The following is a 21,490-nucleotide window of genomic DNA, read 5'->3' as shown; positions in this document are numbered from 1 at the left end:
ATATGCATAGAAATGCATGTAATCAATAACATACAACAGCTATAATTTTTTTTTGTTGTCTGAGATAAGTAACACACAACTAAAGTGAAATTATCTCCCTTATTTGTTAATTCACTCAGACAACAAAGAAGATTTTATTTCTATTGTGTGTTATGAATCTCACAATACAGAATTTTGTTTTCTTTTGTTGTTGGTCATTAGTTCACACAACAACTATATTTGGTTAGCTATGATATGAATATTGTAATCAAATTGGGTAACAAGTGACTGTTGTAGGAGAAGCATTAATATTGAGCTCTTTTACAGATATACAACACATTATTTTGTATTGTGTTGTATGAGATTAATTATGATTATTATATATAAATTCTATCATGGCTGAAATTGTACAAAATCAATGCTAGAGATTATTTCCAGTGAACAATAATTTTATATTTATGCTAAAAGCAACTTTGATACATCAAACAAACTTCAATTGATTCACCATATACAATTCTATAAGCATTGAAACATTTAATTGAACCAAGTCTTCCAATTTCATAAGCTATACAAAATGGAAAAGTATATATATTGCTCTGTGTTCCATGCTTGATTTCCCAATATATATGGACTCAAAGAATCCCTACAATCTGCTCTTTTGGTTTGTTAGTGACTCCACCAGCCACAGCCTGCAGTAAAGAAAAGTTCAATACCCCAACAAATATACAGAAGCAGTTCACAAAGAATCCATTTGCTATCCTTTTGTACTAAGAAGATAGTGCAATATCCATTTGAACTTTCCAGGAACAAAAGCAGTAGAGACAATATATCTATTCTTACCAGACCACTGTACAGCATCCCAAATCAAATGGTTCTCATTATGCTTGTGAAATTGCATCTCACCAATGTTTCTGACATATTTCACCATTGCCAAGTTTAACTAATCCTAGAGCTGGTCATCAAAAGTTAAGGGGGCAGAGAAAAGAAAATTGGTCATAAAAGATTAAGGGGGTAGAAAAAAATAATTGTCAGATGGCTAGGAAGGATTTTTCCATGCATGCCCTTTTGGTGAAGCTGTGCTGACTATGGAGCTTTTCTCCATTGTTTCAAAAACTTTTAAAAATAAACTTTACACAAAATGCAGTCTCATATAGCAGTGTACTCTCTTATCATCAACCATTAATTCATATAAATAATGAGAAGAAAGATTCCAACATCCTAAATGAAGCTCTACTTGAAAGTTAAAGTACTGACACTCATTTAGTTTTAGGGAAAAAAAAATGCAAACAGTACCCGACCTTCGGCCCATTAGTAACTTTAGTACCTGACAAAAAAAAATATCACTTTGGTACCTGAAGTTCGGACCCCGACCCAACATTAGTACCTAGAACACTATTGGTCGTTACGACGTTAACCAGATGACATATAATAAAGGGTAAATGGGTAATTTGAGTCTCTAATTTTTTTTTTTCCTCCACTGGTTCACAATAGAATTTTCTCTTCATCACAACAGAATTTGACTGGGGGTGAGAGACGTGGAAGTAGAAGAAGGGAAGAAAGAGGAGTAAGAAGAAGCGGCAGAGGAGGCGGAAGAAGGTGAAAGATGAAGGGTGCGACGATGGCGGGTCGGAGATTATGGGTTTGAAATCGGAAGATAGGCCAATGCTTTCTTTTCCGATCTGTGCTTCTGATTTCTTCTTCTTCCTCACGCTCTCTTCTTCTTTTGATTTCTTAGAGCTTTCTCCAAGACCCAATCCTTCTCCAATTGCAATTAGCAGTCCTTTGCCAGAAAAATATGACGAATTTGAGGTGGAAGAGGAGGAAGAAGAAGACTTTTCTTGCTATTTTGAACCCGAAGAGGATTATTGTGGTTGGGTTGGGAGTTTTCCCAATTGGGTTTTGTGTTTGTGGTTCAAATTTTGGTTAAGTTGTCTCTGTTGCCTAAATTTGATTTTGGTCTTTTCTGTTTTTGGGTTAAGAGCTACAATTTAGATTTGTTGTTTGATGGTTGAGGCCATGGCGGAGAATCCCGAACCTAAGACGAGGCCAACAACCACAAGCACTGTCACCACAAAGATGAAGATCTTTGTTGCTTTGCTCACATAAAACATTTCTGATTTTTTTTCCTTCCTTTTTCTGGGTTGAACAAACATATCAGAGGGACTCTGGAAGATTGGCAAAGAAGAAAGTCTGAGGTTTGGTTCATTTTCATCTTCTTCTCATGGCGGTGAAGATGACGAATGGGGAGAGAGGATTAGGGGTTAAAGTGAGAGAAACAGAGAGGGGAGTTGCCACGTCTTCTTCATATCCAAGTTGGGTTCAGTTTCGTGTGAGAATAACAAGAGCCTGAAGATTTTCCATTTAGACCCATTTGATTACCAGAGCATAATTGATGCTTTGAAGGGCAGTTCGGGCTTGTTCTACACTTTTGAGCCTCCACAAGACTAGCTTGACTATGATGTATGTTCCTTCTATTGAATCCCCATTTTCTTGGTAATATCCCATACTTGTATTCCGGGTTTCGATATTCAGAAACTCTCGGGATTCGAGCTGCTATGTACTCGCCGAGGAAGGAGAAGCAGGGAAATATTCCGACTATGTACCCGTTGTGGATGAGAGTTTGCCACCTATGGATTGGAAATCTGAGCCTAAGGAAGAAGAAGAGATTGAGAGAAATAAGGAGAGTTGGGAGGAAGAAGAAGACGAAGAAAGCGAGAGGAAGAAGAAGAGATTGAGTGAAGAGACGAAAATACCCCTCAAAGTTTGCCACCTGGCTAATGTCGTAACGGCCAACAGTGTTCTAGGTACTAATGTTGGGTCGGGGTCCTAACTTCAGGTACCAAAGTAATATATTTTTTTTGTCAGGTACTAAAGTTACTAATGGGCCAAAGGTCGGGTACTGTTTGCATTTTTTTTTTCCTTAGTTTTATGCCAACCGGCATCAATATTCAAGCTAATTGCATTTTACCTCCCATCACCATCACCAATCAATTCATAATTCAATATCCCTAGGCTTACAAAATCCACTAACTTATCAAAAAGCATTAAAAGATGGCCAAATTACTTCTTACCTCTTTCAACAAAACATACATATCTGTTATGTATTAATTTTCCTCTAAAAAGGAGACCATTAAGGATAATGAAATATATGTTATAAAAGCTTTTTACTTAAAAAGTTTTATTGATATCCCATAAGGTTGGAATAGCTAACCTTCGTCAAGAGTCCACCTCGGCAACAAAGTAAAAATAAGGTATGCTCCGCATGATTCACATGAAAATTTATCCACATCAACATTCACCCAACCTCTCCTGGCACAAGACAATAAACCGATGACCTGGAAGACATTGTGAAAGAAACGATTAGATACTTTGAAACTATCTTAGTTACTTACCGGAAGGAAATAGACATTGCTGTAGGAAAAGGATATAGGTTGGAAGTTTACAAATTGGTTTCAAAATGTCATGACATAGCTTTATATATTAAACATTGATATGACAATGCTATTGCAAAAAAGGGTTCTTGGTCAATGATGCTCAAGCATACCTAATTGAGTTTTCGGGGCTCTCGGGCGTCCATTAATTTCATAGTACCCTTCTGCTAGATCCTCATCTACGGCTTCTTTTATTACAGCCACAGCCACCTTCTCTGTTATAATATTTCATATGCTGCAAATATGAATCAAATCAGTTGAATGACATGAACAGTACCTCTAAGTACAAATCCTTTCATTTCAAGAAGGGATAAATTCAGGGAAAGGACACAATGAAATAACGACTATTGAATATGTACCTAGATATTGAAGGGTATATAACCCCTTTGAGAACCTCCTCATCTGTCATATATGTAGCTAGGCTGTAATTTTTAATTGACTGTCAGAACTCATAACATAAAGCATACTCTATTCTTGAATATATTCTAGAACATTGAATTTAACTCAAAATGCATATGATCATATATAAGAAAAGAAAACATATAATGTTGTAATAAGTGATTCCCCCACTTTGAATTCAACACTACGGGGATAAAATTGATCCTCAATAGATTTAATGATAAGAAGCAATAAACCCTTAAGGAGGAGGCTGGAATACACAGGCTGCAATTTACAGCCACTGGTGAGGGTTGACGTGGCGCGAGGAGAGCCAAAAAATGGATCAACGTAGGGTTCAACGTAATTTCATAGTTGACGGTGCCGTTAGAGTAAAAATGTTTTACAGCCTTCCTCGTCATCCACCACAATCGAATTGGAGTTCATTCCATCCTTTCCTCTCCAAACCCCTCTTCTCAGACCCCAAATCACTTCTCTCTCCTGTAGCCACTGGACTTCAAAACCAAGGTCCCCAAAGCCGAAAATTCAGCTCTATCATTGAGGTAGAAACGAGGGAGTAAATGGCCTCAGTTCACTGAGGTAGGAAGGAGTCGAGGTACCTCCCTCTAGTACGCTCCCCAAAGCCATATCACCGATCATGGGATTGCTTAATCCTTTTCTCGCCTCTGCCGAAAAACCAAGATTGGATTCACAAAAACACAAGATTGGGAGGTCATCAACCAAGCATGGAGCTGATTCCAAGCAGAAATCTGTTCACACTGTCACAAAAACTGAGGTACCCTGTACCTATCTTAAATTTGATTGATTTTTACCTTGAATTTGAGTTCTTTGATTGGTTTTCGAATTGGGTCAATTGGGTTTTTGAGTTGCAATGGTAAACAAGATTAGTTGATATAGGATTGGGGATATCTGGAAAAATTTGTTCGTGGGCAAATTGTAGGTTGCTAGGGGTGGGAAAGAGAAGAGGAGGGATTCAATATTGTGGTGGACTTCGGGGGAAGAGTTTGGGTTTGTTTCCGAAGATTTAGATTGAGTTTGGGGGATAGCTTTTAGCAGGGAAAGAGGTGTGTGTTTGATTTTGGTTTGTATGTGTTGTATTCTGAAAATAGAACCCAAAATTAAGTTGCATTCTGTTATGGATTTAACAGTTATAACTGTTCTGATGTAACCTCCCTTTTCAATTCTTCCTTTTGTCTACAATATTTTGGTTAGTTTTGCATGTGAGTGCGATCCAACTTGGCTTCCCCTGCTTATGTTTCTACATCCATGGTCATAAGTGATAAGAAAGACCCTTCTGTAATTCACATCTTCAGTGTGTGAGGCTGGCATACTTTAATTAGCTGAAGCACCATGTAGCATCACTCACTGTACGTCTTAAGGACTGGCCTTATTCTTATGCTTCCTGTTTGGCTGATAACCATGTTGTTCATTAGTGAAATATCTCTTTACGTGTTGAACTATGTACATATACCTAAACTACTTTGTAGTGATGAAGATTGTGCTCCCCATCACCCTATCACTGATCACAAACGTTGTGATTGTTGTTGCAGGCTTCGGTTTGTACAGTTGGTGTCTTGATAGCCATAATACTCATTGTATAATATGTGATATTGTTCGTGGGCAAGGTTTCGTGGTTAACGGTATCCAGATACTTGCGGTGAGGTGAAGCTTGGATCGGAGTTGGTTGAAGGTGGTGGTTGGGTCGAGGATTGGTGGCCATCGTCAGTTTCGATGGTTCCTGCAAGGACGCAAACTCAAAATGGGCCTGGACTTGGTGGTACTTGGGCCTGGGCGTTTGCCATGGGCTTGGGTTTTTTTGTTTTTACTTATTTTGAATTTTTTTTTTTATGAATGGTCTTGTGATAATTTATTTTAATAAACTACACTTTGTTATCTCAAATTTGTCCATGACATAAAATTAAAATGACTAAAAAAATGGAAAAATTATGAAATTAAGCTCTCTAAGTGGACATTGAACGGTTGTAGGAATAATTTTTTCCAGATTTTGTATATAAGTCAAAGCTAGAGCTTATGCGAGATGGTCATGAACAAGGTCCAGATAGATTGGAAACTTGAGTTTTTTTGTTAGTTACATTGAAGTTATTATGGTTGATTGAGTGGATTGATTTTGAAATGAAGCCGAAAGCCATTAATATTTTTACTATGAGTCAACGCTTTATAAAAGCAAACTACCCTAAGGAGAGAGGCACCATGTGCAGATAAACATCTAGGAATATTTACAGCGGTTGGTAGACCCCCTACTCACGAGAGTGTGGGCGCTGAAATATCAAAAAAAGTGAATTACCAAGGACCGGTTATGAGCATATTTGTTTTATGTTCTTTTTAGGGTATCGAGTTGACTGGGTAGATCGAGACCCAACTGAAGGCGGAAATCGCTGAAATTTCTACCACTACCATATATTCGTATGCGGACAACATCCAACAGTCAAATTTTAAAAATTCCATTTCATTCCCCATTTTGCTCATGGAGGGTAACATCCCTAATAAACAAGTTATACTACATTACTAGGCATATATGGATTATGTGCGATCCAAAAATTTTGAAATAGAAATCAATCAATCCAAAAATTTTCATATGTTTATACAACAGTAATAGGTATTGTGTCAAAAAATTAGGCCGATCCGCCGTGCATAAGGCACCCAACGGATCGGTCAACGGTTTGCACAAGCAAACTCCCCTAAGGGGATCGGCACCATGCGAGGACAAACGTCCCGGAACTTTTACATCTTTAAGTAGACTCCCTACCCACGAGTGGGTGGGAGCAGAAATATCGAAAAAAATTGAATTGCCAAGAACCGGTTACGAGCATATTCATTTTATGTTCTATTTAGGATCTGGAGTTGACCGGGTAGATTGAGACCCAACCAAAGGCGGAAATCACTGAAATTTCTACCTCTACCATATATTCGTATGCGGACAACATCCAACAGTGAAATTTTAAAAATTCCATTTCGTTCCCCATTTTGCTCATGGATGGTAACATCCCTAACAAAGTTATACTACATTACTAGGCATATATGGATTATGTGCGATCCAAAATTTTTGAAATAGAAATCGATTAATCCGAAAATTTCCATATGTTTATACAACAGTGGGAGGTATTGTGTCAAAAAATTAGGTCAATCCACCATGAATAAAGCACCCAACGGAGCGGTCAACGCTTTGCACAAGCAAACTCCCCTGAGGGGAGCGGCACCATGCGAGGACAAACGTCCCGGAATTTTTACATCCATAAGTAGACCCCCTACCCATGAGAGGGTGGGAGCTGAAAGATTGAAAAAATTGAGTTGCCAAGGACCGGTTACGAGCATATTTGTTTTATGATCTATTTAGGGTATCGAGTTGACCGGGTAGATCGAGACCCAACCGAAGGCAGAAATTGCTGAAATTTCTACCACTACCATATATTTGTATGCGGACAACATCCAACGGTGAAATTTTAAAAATTCCATTTCGTCCCCCATTTTGCTCATGGAGGGTGACAACCCTAATAAACAAGTTGTACTACATTACTAGGTATCTATGGAATATATGCAATCCAAAAATTTTGAAATAGAAATTGATCAATCTGAAAATTCTCATATGTTTATACAACAGTGGTAGGTATTGTGTCAAAAAATTAGGCTGATCCGCCGTGAATAAGACACCCAATGGAGCAGTCAACACTTTGTACAAGCAAACTTCCCTAAGGGGAGTGCGAGGACAAACATCCCGGAATTTTTTCATCCATAAGTAGATCTCCTACCCACGAGAGGCTGGGAGCTGAAACATAGAAAAAATTGAATTGCTAAGGACCGGTTACGAGCATATTTGTTTTATGTTCTATTTAGGGTATCGAGTTGACCGTGTAGATAGAGACCCAACCGAAGGCGGAAATTGCTGAAATTTCTACCACTACCATATATTAGTATGCGGACAACATCCAACGGTGCATTTTTTAAAATTCCATTTCCACCCCCATTTTGCTCATGGAGGGTTTTAGTTTTGAATAACCCTAATAAACAAGTTATACTCAAATTGCTGAAAAGGATTTAGATGTACCATGTCTTTAATTTTAGTTTGTTGATTTATATCGTTACTTCGTTAGTAATAAATTGGTATTACATGAATAAATACAACTGCCCGCTTTGGTGACTCTGGATTGTACCAGAGGAACTCTAAGCAATGAGAAGTCAAGGGATTGTCTAATTTCTAGGGGTGGGCATTTTGTACCAAAAATGCTGTTACCGACCTGAACCGCACCGAAAAAACGGTTCAGCAACCGCACTGAACTGAACTAAAACGGTGTCGTTTTATGATCACACCGCACCGAACCGTATAAAAGCGGTTCGGTTGCGGTTTCGGATCATAAACCGACCCACACCGAATTTATTTTAATTACATTTTATTTATTTATTATTTCTCTATTGATGGAAATGTTGGTTTTCAATATATAAGAAATCCATTTTTGATTAGGTTTTCAGTTTGTAATAAATTGCTATGTTCTTTCTACAAGTTGCTTGATATTTGGGTGACATTTGTCTATTTGTGTGGACTCTAAATACATTCAAAATTTATTTATAAATTATTGAAATTATTATGTAAAAATAAGTCTGATTTTGACCCTCTCTTTCTAGTTGCAATTAATAAATCGCTCCAAACCGAAACCGACCTGCACTGCACCGAAAAATGGTGTAACCGAAATAATCGATTCAGCCCTTTTGTAATGCGATTGCTGTTTGATATATAGGTCAACTGAAAAAAGCGGATTGGGCCAACCGAAAAAAGCGGATTGGGCCAACCGAAAAAAGCGGATTGGGCCAACCGAAAAAAGCGGTTTGGTTGCGGTTTGGGCCTCAAACCGAACCGAACTGCGCCCACCCCTACTAATTTCTATTTGACGTGCATTATTTAAGAGTAATTAATGAATTAAAAAAAAAAGTTGATATTAATTTCTCCAAAAAAAAAAATTTAAAACGGCGGCGTTTTTCAATTTGCAATTTTCATACCTTCCCTCCACCGGACGAATTTTACCTTTATGTCCACTGGTATTTATAGAAACTCTACCGCAATCTCTCTTTTGGCCACGCACCTAATTCTCTCCTCTCTCCTTTCCACTTCTCTCTGCCATCATCGGAGACGACCATTTCCTGCCACCAATTCACAACACCGCCACCGCCACCATCACCGCCAATCGATTCTGGACCCAATTCCGATCAAAACCCAAGAAGATCTCTGCCATCCTCCTCCGGCAGCCTCATCACGGGACCATTTAAGTCGCGATTGCGCCGCTCCCTAGCTCTCATCAAGTTTCGGCCATTTCCTGAACACACCCCGCCATCAGCGTGCGCAGAGGAAGCGGCCGTACCTCGAAGGACCCAGCACGTTGCATCGCCAGTATCCTAGACCCAGGGTTTCTCCGGTCTTCCTTCTCCAAGTCGAATCGAGCTCCAGTACATCCAAGAATGGAGTCAGTGCCTCTCCTTTTATCAAAACCAAGGGCCCGACTTCTTATTTCAACCAGAGCCGCCGCGGACGCAGCCAGATTATCCTCTTCATTCTGGTAACCCATCATCCCAAGCCTCTCATTCGTTAATAGGCTGAGTTTCAATTTCACTCTAATGGAGTTATTAATGTTCAATTCTTTTGATTGTTGTTCTTGAATTTCGTACTTGGAGGAAACAGGAGAAATTTAAATGTAAAGGGGAGCTTCTGGTCTTGATCTCGATTGATTTTTAAAGGGATGATGAGGAACTAAGGAGGATTGCATGAAGCAGCAGGACATTGAGACTATTGTCTCGGCAGAAATGGTACAAGGTAAGAATTCCAAGCCTTTGAGTTGTGAATGTGTTTCTGTTAGGATATTGAGATTAATTAAATCTGTAATTTTGTGGTGGAGATGAATATATGGAATTGATGTATGAAAGCATTAGATTGATTGAATTTGGGATGTCTATGAATTTTATTAATACGGAATTCAAATGCTTCTGCAATTTGTTTAGGGTTTACGGTAGTTGAACTAAAATTTGCAGTCTTTCTTTATGTTTAAGTATCTGCAAAGGGAACTGATAGAAAAGAAGATGGGTATTCCTAATCCAGTAGCGATCAAGCAGTTTCAATTGACAATGGAGGAAGGTAGAGCTTGAACAACCCATTTCAAATATGTAAATGGATCATCCTTTTGTTTGATCTGAAATTTGATCTCTGTTTTTTGTTCGTCTTTTTGGGATGAGCTGCTGAAGAACATATTTGAGGTTAGACCCTATTTCTTTTTCAAGTTTGCTCGATCTGGGCTCTTAAAGTTTTGAACTTTTGTGATATGCAGTACCAGATTATGAAACCCTTTACTCATTACAGTTTAATCATTTAGCTTTGCTTTTCTTTTGGAAATTACTTACTACTGAATCTTAAATCAGTTTTATGGATTTGATCTGGGTCTCTGATGTATTGCATTTTGGGCTTTTCCTAATATTTTGGGTTGTTAGATTGATTAGCATGAAGTTCATCTTCTATTTTGAAGAGACTTGCTGTATTTATTAATTAATACTCGATCAATTTTCTTCAGTCTTCCTTCTGAGCTTGGTTATCTGGTCAACTTGCGGACCTTGTATCCTCCTGTTTTCAGGATAAATACATGCTGCATGTTGCTAATGCAAAAACTTGTTCTATTTCTAGGCATTGTAGGAAGTGCAATGAAACATTCAGAAGACTGGAGGGGAAAGATCAGAAATGCTCGAGCTTCAATCAAATGTTGTATGAGCACTTAAATGCAGCTCAAAGACGTAATTTCTACTTTCTGAATTTATATGAAACTATCAAAACCCTAGTATTTTTTCCAGAAAGTGTAGAATCAAATGACATTAACTTTGAAGCATGGATGGTGAAATGAAAGGCATAATCTATCACAACAGCAAACATGGTAACCAGACTACAGTAAAAAATTGTAGTTTGATTCATTTGTTGGCCTAGTGCGATCACGTTTCTAAATTTGTTATGTGTTTGACTCTAAACAAATCCCCAAACTCCAAATTTCTGTTATGTTTAAGTTGTATTATTGTTGTTCTGCTCTGATTGTAAAGAATTACTCTTGGGCTTCACATATGATAGTCGCCATAATTCTGTCTTAATTCTAGGTTTGAGGTTTGCCATGTTGTGGTGCACACTCCTGTGATGTATATTCTGAGTTACAAATCGACAATTGAATGGTGCTACAGATAAACATAACAATGGTTTAACGCACAAGCTCTAGGTATGTGTGCTTGTTTATCTCGTGAGGAGGAAGACTGAGAAATCCGTGTTTTTGTTTCTGTCTCATAAAATCATAATTAACTTCGCAAACAATTAAGAAACAATCAAGAGTTTTGGTATGGTAATATCAGCTGGGGTTCTCGGGGTTCCAGAAAAGGTTTATTAAGGTAATTGGTTTAGGTATCCCCGTATCACTGCACATGATGCTATCCTTAATTGGCCAAGAATTCATCAAAATGAAGCGGAACTTGGGGCACAAAGAGGAGTACGTATACAAGAATGTACCAATCTTGACCATCATTCCAGAGATGAATACATATATTCAAAGGAAATCCAAAATTTTTACTGCTCTAAATAAAGAATAACCCAAGGCAAATTAACATGCTACAAAAGAAATGTGTGATTATGTTGCAATAAGAACACCCTCTATTACACGGTAAAATTTGTGTTACTGAACCTATAAAGCTATACCGACTGCCTTCTCTAGGCATAGTTTGTTGAAATCCCTTCTTTCCTATCTGCAGTGTACTGTAATGGGAACAAAGCTACTTCACCTACGGGTAAGACACTTGGAATAAATTCTCAATCACAACTATGATTTTTCCTCAATCTTCATACTCTATATTGTGCAGGCTGCAAACATCTCACGGATATGAATCCAATGTCTTTTAAACCATCTCCCTGCATCTGGTTTTACTTTGATCCACCACCTCAAAGCAAATCAAATCATACACCAGCACAAATGGCTCCTGTAACAAAAAACACCTTAAGAAGTAAATCAACTGAACCGGCGCGGGCTGGCACCAAATTTTATATAGTAACTTGTGTATGTGTGTGTGTGTGAGAGACAGACCTCTCCTATCTAAGAGGAGCAGCAAAACTTGGCGTCATTAAAATGTTTAACATCAAGCCCAGTAAACCAAGATTCGACACTGACATCATCATGGGCATAGGTACGGAGAATATCTTTGCAGAACAACTCACAGAATTCAAGTTAGTGCTCTGCATAGTGATAAATGAAGGAACCGGTTTATCGAAAAGAATTCAGACCTGTAACCAAAAAAAAAAAAAAAAGAATTCAGACCAAAAATAGTTTAGCGGATAGAAGACACACCTATTTATTCAAACAAATTTGGCCAGACCTTGAGAAATTTCATACATCTCACATGAAGCATGGCAAAAATATCTGTTGGATGCAGAAACATAATTTCAGTATACCATCTTTGATGTCAGCTACATATAGACTTTTATGCGTATGCAAAACCCCATATACAACACAATCGCTTAAATCCCATATGCTGAAATTGCAGTTCTTCCGAAAAATCTAACCATCAAAATCATGAATATATTTAGCAACTACATATGGATATGCACATATGCATATAAACCATCAACAACATGTACACTGTCACTAAAACCCTGTATCAAACTCACATTATAGAACAGTGATGTCATGTTGGTCTTTCGCTTGTTCAAGTTGATCCTACTCTACCCCAAGGTACCCACCTAGCAATTTCTAGAGTTTCCAGTTCCCCAAATGTTGTGGGGTCAAGCGGGGGACCTAGGGATTAGTCGGGTCAGAGACTCGGATACCCTAGTCTCGAAAAAAAAAAAATTTGATCCTACCCTACTACTCAAAATATTTTTAGAGACATAATCAACATTCTAAACATGCTTGCTACCTACTTGTTCCACCCAACAAGTTTCACATTACCCTATCCTTAAAGACAACAGTCCCACTTCAGATTAGAGGACCCTTATCCTAATCTCCAACAAGATGAGCAAAATGTGCTATCCAGTGGTTCAGACATGGAAACCTTAATGTAAAAAGTACCTTTCTCTGTTATGATTCCTGCAATGGATTTTGCTCTCCAGGTTTCACGACCACCAAGGCTGCAACATTGTGCTAGGTCATCTGCAAAGGAAACGATCAATTTAGTATGACCAATAACATAAATACACCATGCCACAGCTCATCAAATCATTGCAATAGTTTGAATTTTCACAAAGACCACAAATAACGTTAATTACAGAAGATTAACAAATTAGTACTACCAAACTACAAGTTTTAACAATACTATGAAATTTCCACACTACCAAGACCCCAATTCAACACAAGCCCAAAGACTCAATTTTTCATTTTCCTTACTTTTCCAATCATCACCAATTTCTCATAAAACACAAAAAAAAAGATAGACAAAGACAGTGAAGCATTTTACCCAGAAACCAAGGCCACCTCAGAGGAGGGTCAGGAGCTTCTTAGGTCAAGTACCTAAACCACTCCGGCATAGTACTCTCCCCTCTACTATGCTCCTCAGCTTCATCAATGCCATCCTCTTTTGCATTCACAAAACCCTTAACTTCCTTTCAATGATCCTTTGTTGGAACTTGTGGGACTTTAGTCCACATGGAAGAAGTTTTTAAGGCAAATGGCCTTTATAGGGAGCTTCCCATGTAAAGAAGTAAATGGATGACATGGATAGAGGTGGGCTTTGTGGGTTTTTCTAGTGGGTTTCCCATTGGATTATGCAAATATATAAATGTCAAAAGATGGGCCTTGGGCTTTGGGGCTCGATTTGACTAAATCTGATTTTATTTTTTGCTCGTGTGGGTTCCGAGTTCGTCTGTCTTGGCTAGGCAGACGGAGGTGGTTCCTTGTGCTTCTAGATTGGGTTGGACAAAATGTACAGGAGGCGATGGCTAGCGGTTAGAGTCTTGGCGCTGCTGGTAGGGTTTATGTTCATGAGGTGGTGTGTTGGGCCTCAAGCTGGGTTTCCATATTACTGGGCTAGGGGCTGGGCCTGACTTGGTTTGGGCTCAATACTTTAGGGTTTTTTTAATCTATTTTTTTTAGGTTTTTAAGCTAGCATTGTTTTCTAGGGTTAGCCTTTTAGGGTTTCAAGAAATAAATTAGGGTTAGTGCTTAGTTCTGTTCCCATGCTTCCTCTAGTAGTGTCAGATTACTGGCTTTGGTCTTAATCTTATGATGATGTTACATTTTATGTTGCCCTAATACTGTTTCATTTGGTTTCGACTATAGGGTTCCTTAAGGATGACTCAATCTTGTCATAGCCTTCCTTTTGGGTGAGTTGCTCTTTGTAATGTTATCTACTTTTATATTAATGGATTGACACCCAAATTCTCTCAAAAAAAAAAAAATAGCTAGATTCATTTTTTTTATTTTGCAAGATACATTTAGAAAAAGGTACCCTTGTTACACTTCAAACAAACCCTTACGATTGGTTTACTGTATACAACAATGCCATCTTGAACGGGCTCGAAATCTTCAAATTAATAACTTAATTGGTAATCTAGCTGGGCCGAACCCATATCCACCACCAAAGGCGATGCAGTCAAGCCCATTTAGCCCAACAAGAAGTCAATTTCTCTCCTAACCTACCTAAGCTTTGGCAGAGATTAAAACACGTGTCAAATTTGCATATCCAAGGTCTACAAGACTACAACAAAGCTAGTTTGTCTTTTTCATTGTTTATCTTATTCTTATCTTCCTTCCACGGTTCCACCCTGTCGAACCAAAGTGCTGGTCTCTCTATCTTTTTTCTCGAACATTTACTATATACCAAAGATGAGTTACTGTTCACTCAGGCCTGAAATGGAATGACGGTTTTGCCCTTCCTACTTTGCCTCAACTACAATTTGGCCAAAGTTTTACGGATAAGGGCGATGGAGACCATCGGGAGAGAGATACAACACTGGTCATCTCAGAGACGAAACAGCCCAAACATCCGAGAGCGGTAGAGGGTTTTCAACGATTTCTTCTTCTCATCATTACAGTGGAGATTTGGGCAAATCCAGGGTTGTTAATCGGTCTGCATTGGGCGAAGAGGCTCTTTTGTATCTGTTCTTTCGATTTGATACTCTAATAGCATCTGCAGCATTTAAAAGGTAATCTCGATATGAAAGTTTTCATCTTTTTAAGATTTTGGTTTCTGGGTTTTATGGCCTGAATGGGTAGGATAGGATAAGTTTACAATATGTCTTTTTTGTTTTGTTTTGAGGTTGCCAGTCATTGATTGTTACTGTGATATACAGTAGCTGAGCAGCTAGGTAGCTATTGTAAGATTTGAACAATGCGATGGTGTTTTTATTCTGAGAGTGGTGATCTGAACAATGCGATATAATTATAAGAGCCAGGGTTTGTCCAGAGTATCAAGGTCAGCCGCCAAGATTAATACCAAAAAAATTATAAGAGCCATCCTTCAAAATTTCTATTTGTTTTAGAATTGAACTATCTATTTGTATGAAATCAATTCATTTTATGATTTATCCTTTTTTGTTTGAAATATGTGAATTCGGAATCTGATTATGAACATCGATACTATTTTGGTTAAGCTTTAAAATGCTTCGTCGTTCTTGTTGATGTTTGTTGTATTGGTTTTTGGTTTGACAGCTGTGTGTGTGGAAACTGTCATCAGTTGATCTGCAAGTGGTTAGAGTGGAGGTTCAGCTGATTGACTGTTAACTTAGGACGAAAGAGGCTAAGGTTCTAAACTTCGTTATGGTCTACTGCAGTTTTGTATAACAGGTCTGTTTTATTAAAATTAAAGATGAATTTTTTTTTTTAAAATATATGTAGTGATCAATTGATAAAAAAAATTGAAATTTCATTGTCATATTTTATTTTTAACTGCCCATACAATTATTGCTTCTCTACAAGAATTTGTCACTGAAGAGAATTGTGCTAAACCAACCAAGTGAGGGGTTCTGTGCTCTGATCGAGATAATTCCTGTTTATTTTGTTTTTAATCTGTCAAGTTGATCGTTTTGTGCTTGGGTCTCTCTTTTCCTATATTAACATTGCGAGGTGTTCTGTTTTGAAGAATGAGTTTTTAACATTGTATTTCTAAATGAATGTACGTGAATTGAGGTGAGATGATGTACTGTTATTGTTAATGTTAATGAGATGAGATAGTTTGTTATTGTTAATTGTTGAAATGAGATGGAGTGATGTGCTGTTCTACTTCAACTGTATTATAAGTTGGAATTTTGGCTAGATTTAGCAACTAATTACAATTACAGGGTTTAGATAGAAAAATAGGCAAAACAGAGAGTTGTGGTTGGTGCATGTACTGTCTATGGCTTTGTGCATCGCTGATAAACATAAGATTCACAAAGTATTTACTTCGCTAATTCATTCAAGAAAGCAAAAGAAAAATGAGGGGTTGGCAATATAAGTCAAATGGGGTATAACATAGAAGAGCTGTCTGCTTGAAACTTGGCTGCACTGCTCCTTTCAAGGCCAACAACAGTATTCTTGGCTTTTTTTCATTTCATAGTAGAGCTGCAATTTGATAATTTTTTTCTGTGCAAGCATGGATTTTCAACAACAGTATTCTTGATTAACTAAGTATTCTTTTTTATTTTTTTCCTGCTCCTTTCAGTTTATTCAGTTGCGACAAAGACATCAGATAATATGTTTTGCTTATCATTATATAGTTCTACACTTTGCGAATTTAGAACCACTAAGACTTACGAAACTTCGCCGTCTCAATCCAAAGCTTGAAACTTTGCTGCAATTTCTTCCAATCAAAGACAATCTCTGTGTTCTTTGTAATAACCCGAAAATTAGTGTCAACTATAGAACACTATATTATTAACTATATTTGAAAAATCTTTGTTATTGAGCTCAAGACTCTCATCTATGTTATTTTTGTGATGCATGTCATTTTAGTACTAATTATTGTAATTTTTTTTACTAAAGTTCTTTACTTATTAATTGGGTAAATGTGCATATGGATGTGTATGTGAACATACATACATATATATATATATATATATGCATATATATATATATATTTAGCAAGTGGATTTATGCTTCCTTTCTTTTTATTTTTTTTAATTTTATCTTATCATTTTAATCATTTAACCTAAATAGTAATTAGTCACTCACCTTATAATAATTTGCCACTTACTTATTTTATGCTTAATTCTAGCCTATTTAAGCATATGATCTGATCATACTTCTTACAAGCTTGAAGATCAAATGCAAAATTGATCAAACACTCCCTTAGTTGTAGAGAAAACTCAAGATTCCCACACAAATTCTTTTTCTCTTTAGAAGCTCCCTTTGTTTTTCTTAAAGAAGTCCAAGCTTGAATTCAAGACCAAAATCTTCACCTCACCCCTGAGTTTCTTAAGTAAGTACATGAATACATTTTTATGTTCTTTTGTTTTTAAGATTTATCAAACTACATAATCAATGATAAGATGGAAAAGGATCTGCTTTACTGCAAACCAGTATTTTCGTATATAACAAAATCTGTTTTGTCAAAACTATTTATAGTATTAAATTCCTCATCAAAAGTTCTTCAATTTAGGCTTTTGAATCACTAAAAAAGGTTAAGAAATGAAGAAGTTATGGCTAATCAAAGTTTTCAACTTTTAAACTTGCTGGAAATCTCATACAGCCATCACAACTTCAAAAATTCATATCTCCCTCATTTCTTAACCATTTTCTACAAACTTTATATATATTTGAAGCTTAAGACCTCTACTTGTGATCTGGAAATTTTGAGAATTAATGGTAATTTTATACTATACGTAAAGACTGAGATATCAAAGGACAGTATTAAAAATATCGGTTTCTGCACTGTTATGGTTCTTCACCATTTCTGGACAATATCACTCTGATTTGGACTACATGACTTATTCCATTAGATTCCTTGTGAAAAACCCTTTGAAATGGTGTACTCATTTGACTAAATCGGACTTGTGATGGACAACATAACACATCTTGAAGTTTGATGACTCTAATTGGAGAAACATGAACATGGTTGATGAACTTCAATGGATTTGGACATAAGGACTAAAATACTAACTATAATATAATTTTGTTAAATTGTTTATAGTTACTTATTTAATGCTTGTGCTTTATTATTACCTATTTTACTTGATTTCAATTATGTATAAGCTTCTTTTTAATGTTTATACTAACTATAATTTAATTTTGTTAAATTGTTTATAGTTACTTATTTAATGTTTGTGCTTTATTATTATCTATTTTACTTGATTTCAATTATGTATAAGCTTCTTTTTAATTATGTTGTTTGCTAGTGAATTTACTTATTTGTGATATACAATTATGTTATACATGTTTTCATATGAGATTATTCCTAAGTATATGTATCTATATGTGTGTGTGCATATACATATATTTCGATCTATAATTCATAAAGATTGTATGTTGTGAATTTGATTATGTCTAAAAAGTATAATTGTGAAGCCGGGTGATTACAACAACCCCGTGCTTAAGTGAATTACTGGTAAATGTGCTTCGTGGTTATGCTTCGTGGTTGTGCTTCGTGGTTATGCTTCGTGGTTGTTAAGCTGTGGGCTCTAGTCCCTTCAGATAGTGCACTATTATACTCTTAGGAAGGGTGCTTACTTTGAGTATACATGCCTTGGTGGTGGCCTTGGTATGCTGCGGCTTACCCGTGCTTTGGGATTATGGCCCTAGCACGTGGATTTATGATTTGATACCAGTCAACCTGGTTTTCCCGTGTTTTGGTATTATGGACCCTAACACGTGGATCTGTGATTTGTTACCAGTTAATCTGAAAATTCACTAAAAAGAGAAATGTACTTATGTGAAATTGATCAAATATCTATCCATGATATATTTTGATTATGTGAAGGTGTTTGTGAAAAGAAAATCAAGCATGTGTTGCTTTAATGTTATTTCACATATTAATGTTGCAATATTTGTTGGTTGTGATTAAGCATGTGTTGCTTTAATGTTATTTCACATATTAATGATGCAATATTTGTTGGTTGTGATCAATATTTTGAATATGTGAAGGTGTTAGTAAAAAGAGAATCAAGCATGTATTGCTTTAAGATTATTTCACATATTAATACTACAATATTTGTTGGTTTGATAAGAAGATGTGACTTTGTGATTTATTACCAAACCATTCATATGAATGAATATATTTGTATATATGTGTGTGTGTATTGTGTGTATATATATACATATTTAAGAATTCGTATGAACATATAAATGGTTCTTGGTACATTTTACTTGGTTGTTTAGTTTTGATTTCTTATAAGACACATTAATATAAGAATGTAAGTTGTGTACTTACTGGGCTTGTGTTGCTCATGATGCTACACCTTCTTGTTTTCAGGTATTGAGTAGATGCTTGGGGAAACGGGATGAACCTACTAGATAAAATAATATTTTTCTACTACTATTTCTAGTAAATACCTGTACTTATTCGAATTTTGCTTAACTTTGGTTTTGTAAATATATTACCGATATTTGTTTTCTAATAAAAGTACTATTCAAACATGTTTATAATTTCTTTTACTTCTTGTTGATTTATTCAAGAAGAAAATTGTATTTGTTTTGACTCACGTCACAAATTCACGAGCCATATTTCAGTACAATATTGGCCTTGGATTTGGGGGCGTGACAGTCTTAGCTTGAATTTGTTCTTTTACTTACAAATATAGGAAGAATTTGTTGCTCTGTAATTTGATGCTGCTATTTGAAATTAGGTTAATACTTAGAAACCCTAAATTGAATGGTTCTTTGAAACTATGCTATTGATTTTGTTAAAAATTTCAAGTTCTTTTACCAGCTATTTGATTCGGTTGAGATTGGTAGTCATGTTCTAGGGTTTAGGGTTGTCAGGTCTATCTCTATGTATAGCAACCACCACTCAACAACAGCTTTGGGTTTAGCATTAAGTAGGTTGAACTCTGGATCTAATATATTTTCAACTTAATTGCAATAGATTTTGACCTTGAAAGCAAGCAAATATCATAGATGCTATTAATGAATAGCTGTATTGAAGGCACGCATGTTTATAGGTTGTATCTAACCAAGCTCAGAATTTCAATTTTGGCTTTCGATTGTTTTCCTTCATTTCTCGAGGGTGTTTACTTTTAATTTAGAGTAAAGCGATAAATCTGCAGTCTAAGCTTAGGATGACTACACTTGGGAAAACCAACTGGTAAAGACCAGCATAGAGTATATAAATCACACACATTGGGAAACCAGAAAACGAAAAGGAGTGAAACCATATATATATTGTTTGAGATTGTTCGAGTACATTGCTAGCCTTATACACTGAAAATTTATTCTAATCTTTTCTTCCAAATCTAAAGCATGTGTGCAATCTTTGATATGTTTGTTATGGCAGAAATTTATGTTAACCTCTGAACATAAAGAAATCTAAAGACACCTAGAAATACATTAAGAGTAAGTTTTGAAGTGTGGCAAGAGAAAATGTTTTCGGCAGTGCTAAGCGATATAAGCAGGATTGATCCTCTGGATTTTGGACTTTTGGCTTATAATGCTGCACCCAAAGCAAGAGTTTTCTGCAGATTATTATTTGGTGCCAATTTCAAGCTACCTTTGGATTAGCATAGTTGTAGTAGTATTTGAGAAATTGAATCGCATGCAACCTAATTGGATTTGAGCCTTTTGATCCAAGTGTAGGCACAGTTGATCTGTCTAGGTTTGTTCAGAAATTGAATAATGGTCGGAGATCATTCTTCTTTTGAATGCTGAGATGTTATCTTAAATTTTGATTACTATTGTTTGTTGATTATTGATCTTAATTTTTTTATATTGACAAGTTTTTTGTTTTTCAGGTGCTCTGTGCAATATTTCTTACTGTTGTCTATTTTTCCCAGGTTCATGTGCTTCATTCCATTTTGGATCTTTACTTGGGTTTGCAGAGTATTTTTCTCAGTTGTATTTACACTTTGTTTTGTGCTCTTTCATTTTCAGTTTCATGGTCATTGTAATTTTTCTTTCATAAGTGGTAAGGTTTATATATGAAAAAAAATGGAAGACTTTCTTTTCTTACTCTTTTTTTGTGACTTTGGGTAAATGATGTTCCGAGCAAAAGCGGTGGAAGAAACAAACAAACAATAACCCTGTAGCTGCGATCGGGCGTAGCAACTAGTGACTTTTACTTCTTCACCAACACATACAGCAACTGCAATCAAGTGGTTTTCATTAAATTTGATTTTCTGAAAATAAAATAAAAAGATCAAATTGATGGGTATATGTCTATTGTTGATACCGGATCCTCTTTCTATGGGTATATACAAGGAAGACCAAATTGATAGCATCATTCATGGACTCTCTCTCTCTCTCTCTCTCTCTCTCTCTCTCTCTCTCTCTCTATCTCTCTCTCTCTCTTCCCTCTGTTCTTCTTTTACTTCACTCAGCACCAATGCATATAACAATTTATCAAGCGGGTTCAAATGAAATTTGATATGGAACTAATGTGATTTTTTGAAAACAAAAGAGAGACCAAATTAATGGGTTTGGTTGATCCCTTGCAATGCTTGAAGAGAGGAAGAAACCCAGGTACTAGTTAATGAAATTTTATAGGGAAGAAAGCCATCAGTGAAACACCCAGCCCCAGAAATTGAACCCATCAATCGAATCCCAGAT

At 36.4% G+C, this 21,490-nt stretch overlaps 2 long non-coding RNA genes across 2 annotated transcripts; one reads left to right on the top strand and one right to left on the bottom strand.

Moving 5' to 3' along the window:
- Nucleotides 1–435: 435 nt before the first annotated feature.
- Nucleotides 436–3,826, bottom strand: LOC121052205. The gene is made up of 5 exons (XR_005808427.1): nt 3,770–3,826; nt 3,524–3,645; nt 3,191–3,314; nt 820–931; nt 436–668 (listed from the first exon to the last, which is right to left on the bottom strand). It is a non-coding gene; the product is annotated as an uncharacterized LOC121052205 (long non-coding RNA).
- A 110-nt stretch (nt 3,827–3,936) lies between these two features.
- LOC112192086 lies at nt 3,937–5,701 on the top strand. Its single transcript, XR_002933347.2, has 2 exons — nt 3,937–4,581; nt 5,357–5,701. It is a non-coding gene; the product is annotated as an uncharacterized LOC112192086 (long non-coding RNA).
- The last annotated feature ends 15,789 nt before the right edge of the window (nt 5,702–21,490 follow it).

This window comes from Rosa chinensis, chromosome 3 (assembly GCF_002994745.2).
Source record: "Rosa chinensis cultivar Old Blush chromosome 3, RchiOBHm-V2, whole genome shotgun sequence".
Lineage (NCBI taxonomy): Eukaryota > Viridiplantae > Streptophyta > Magnoliopsida > Rosales > Rosaceae > Rosa > Rosa chinensis.
This window is presented reverse-complemented; position numbering and strand designations above follow the sequence as displayed.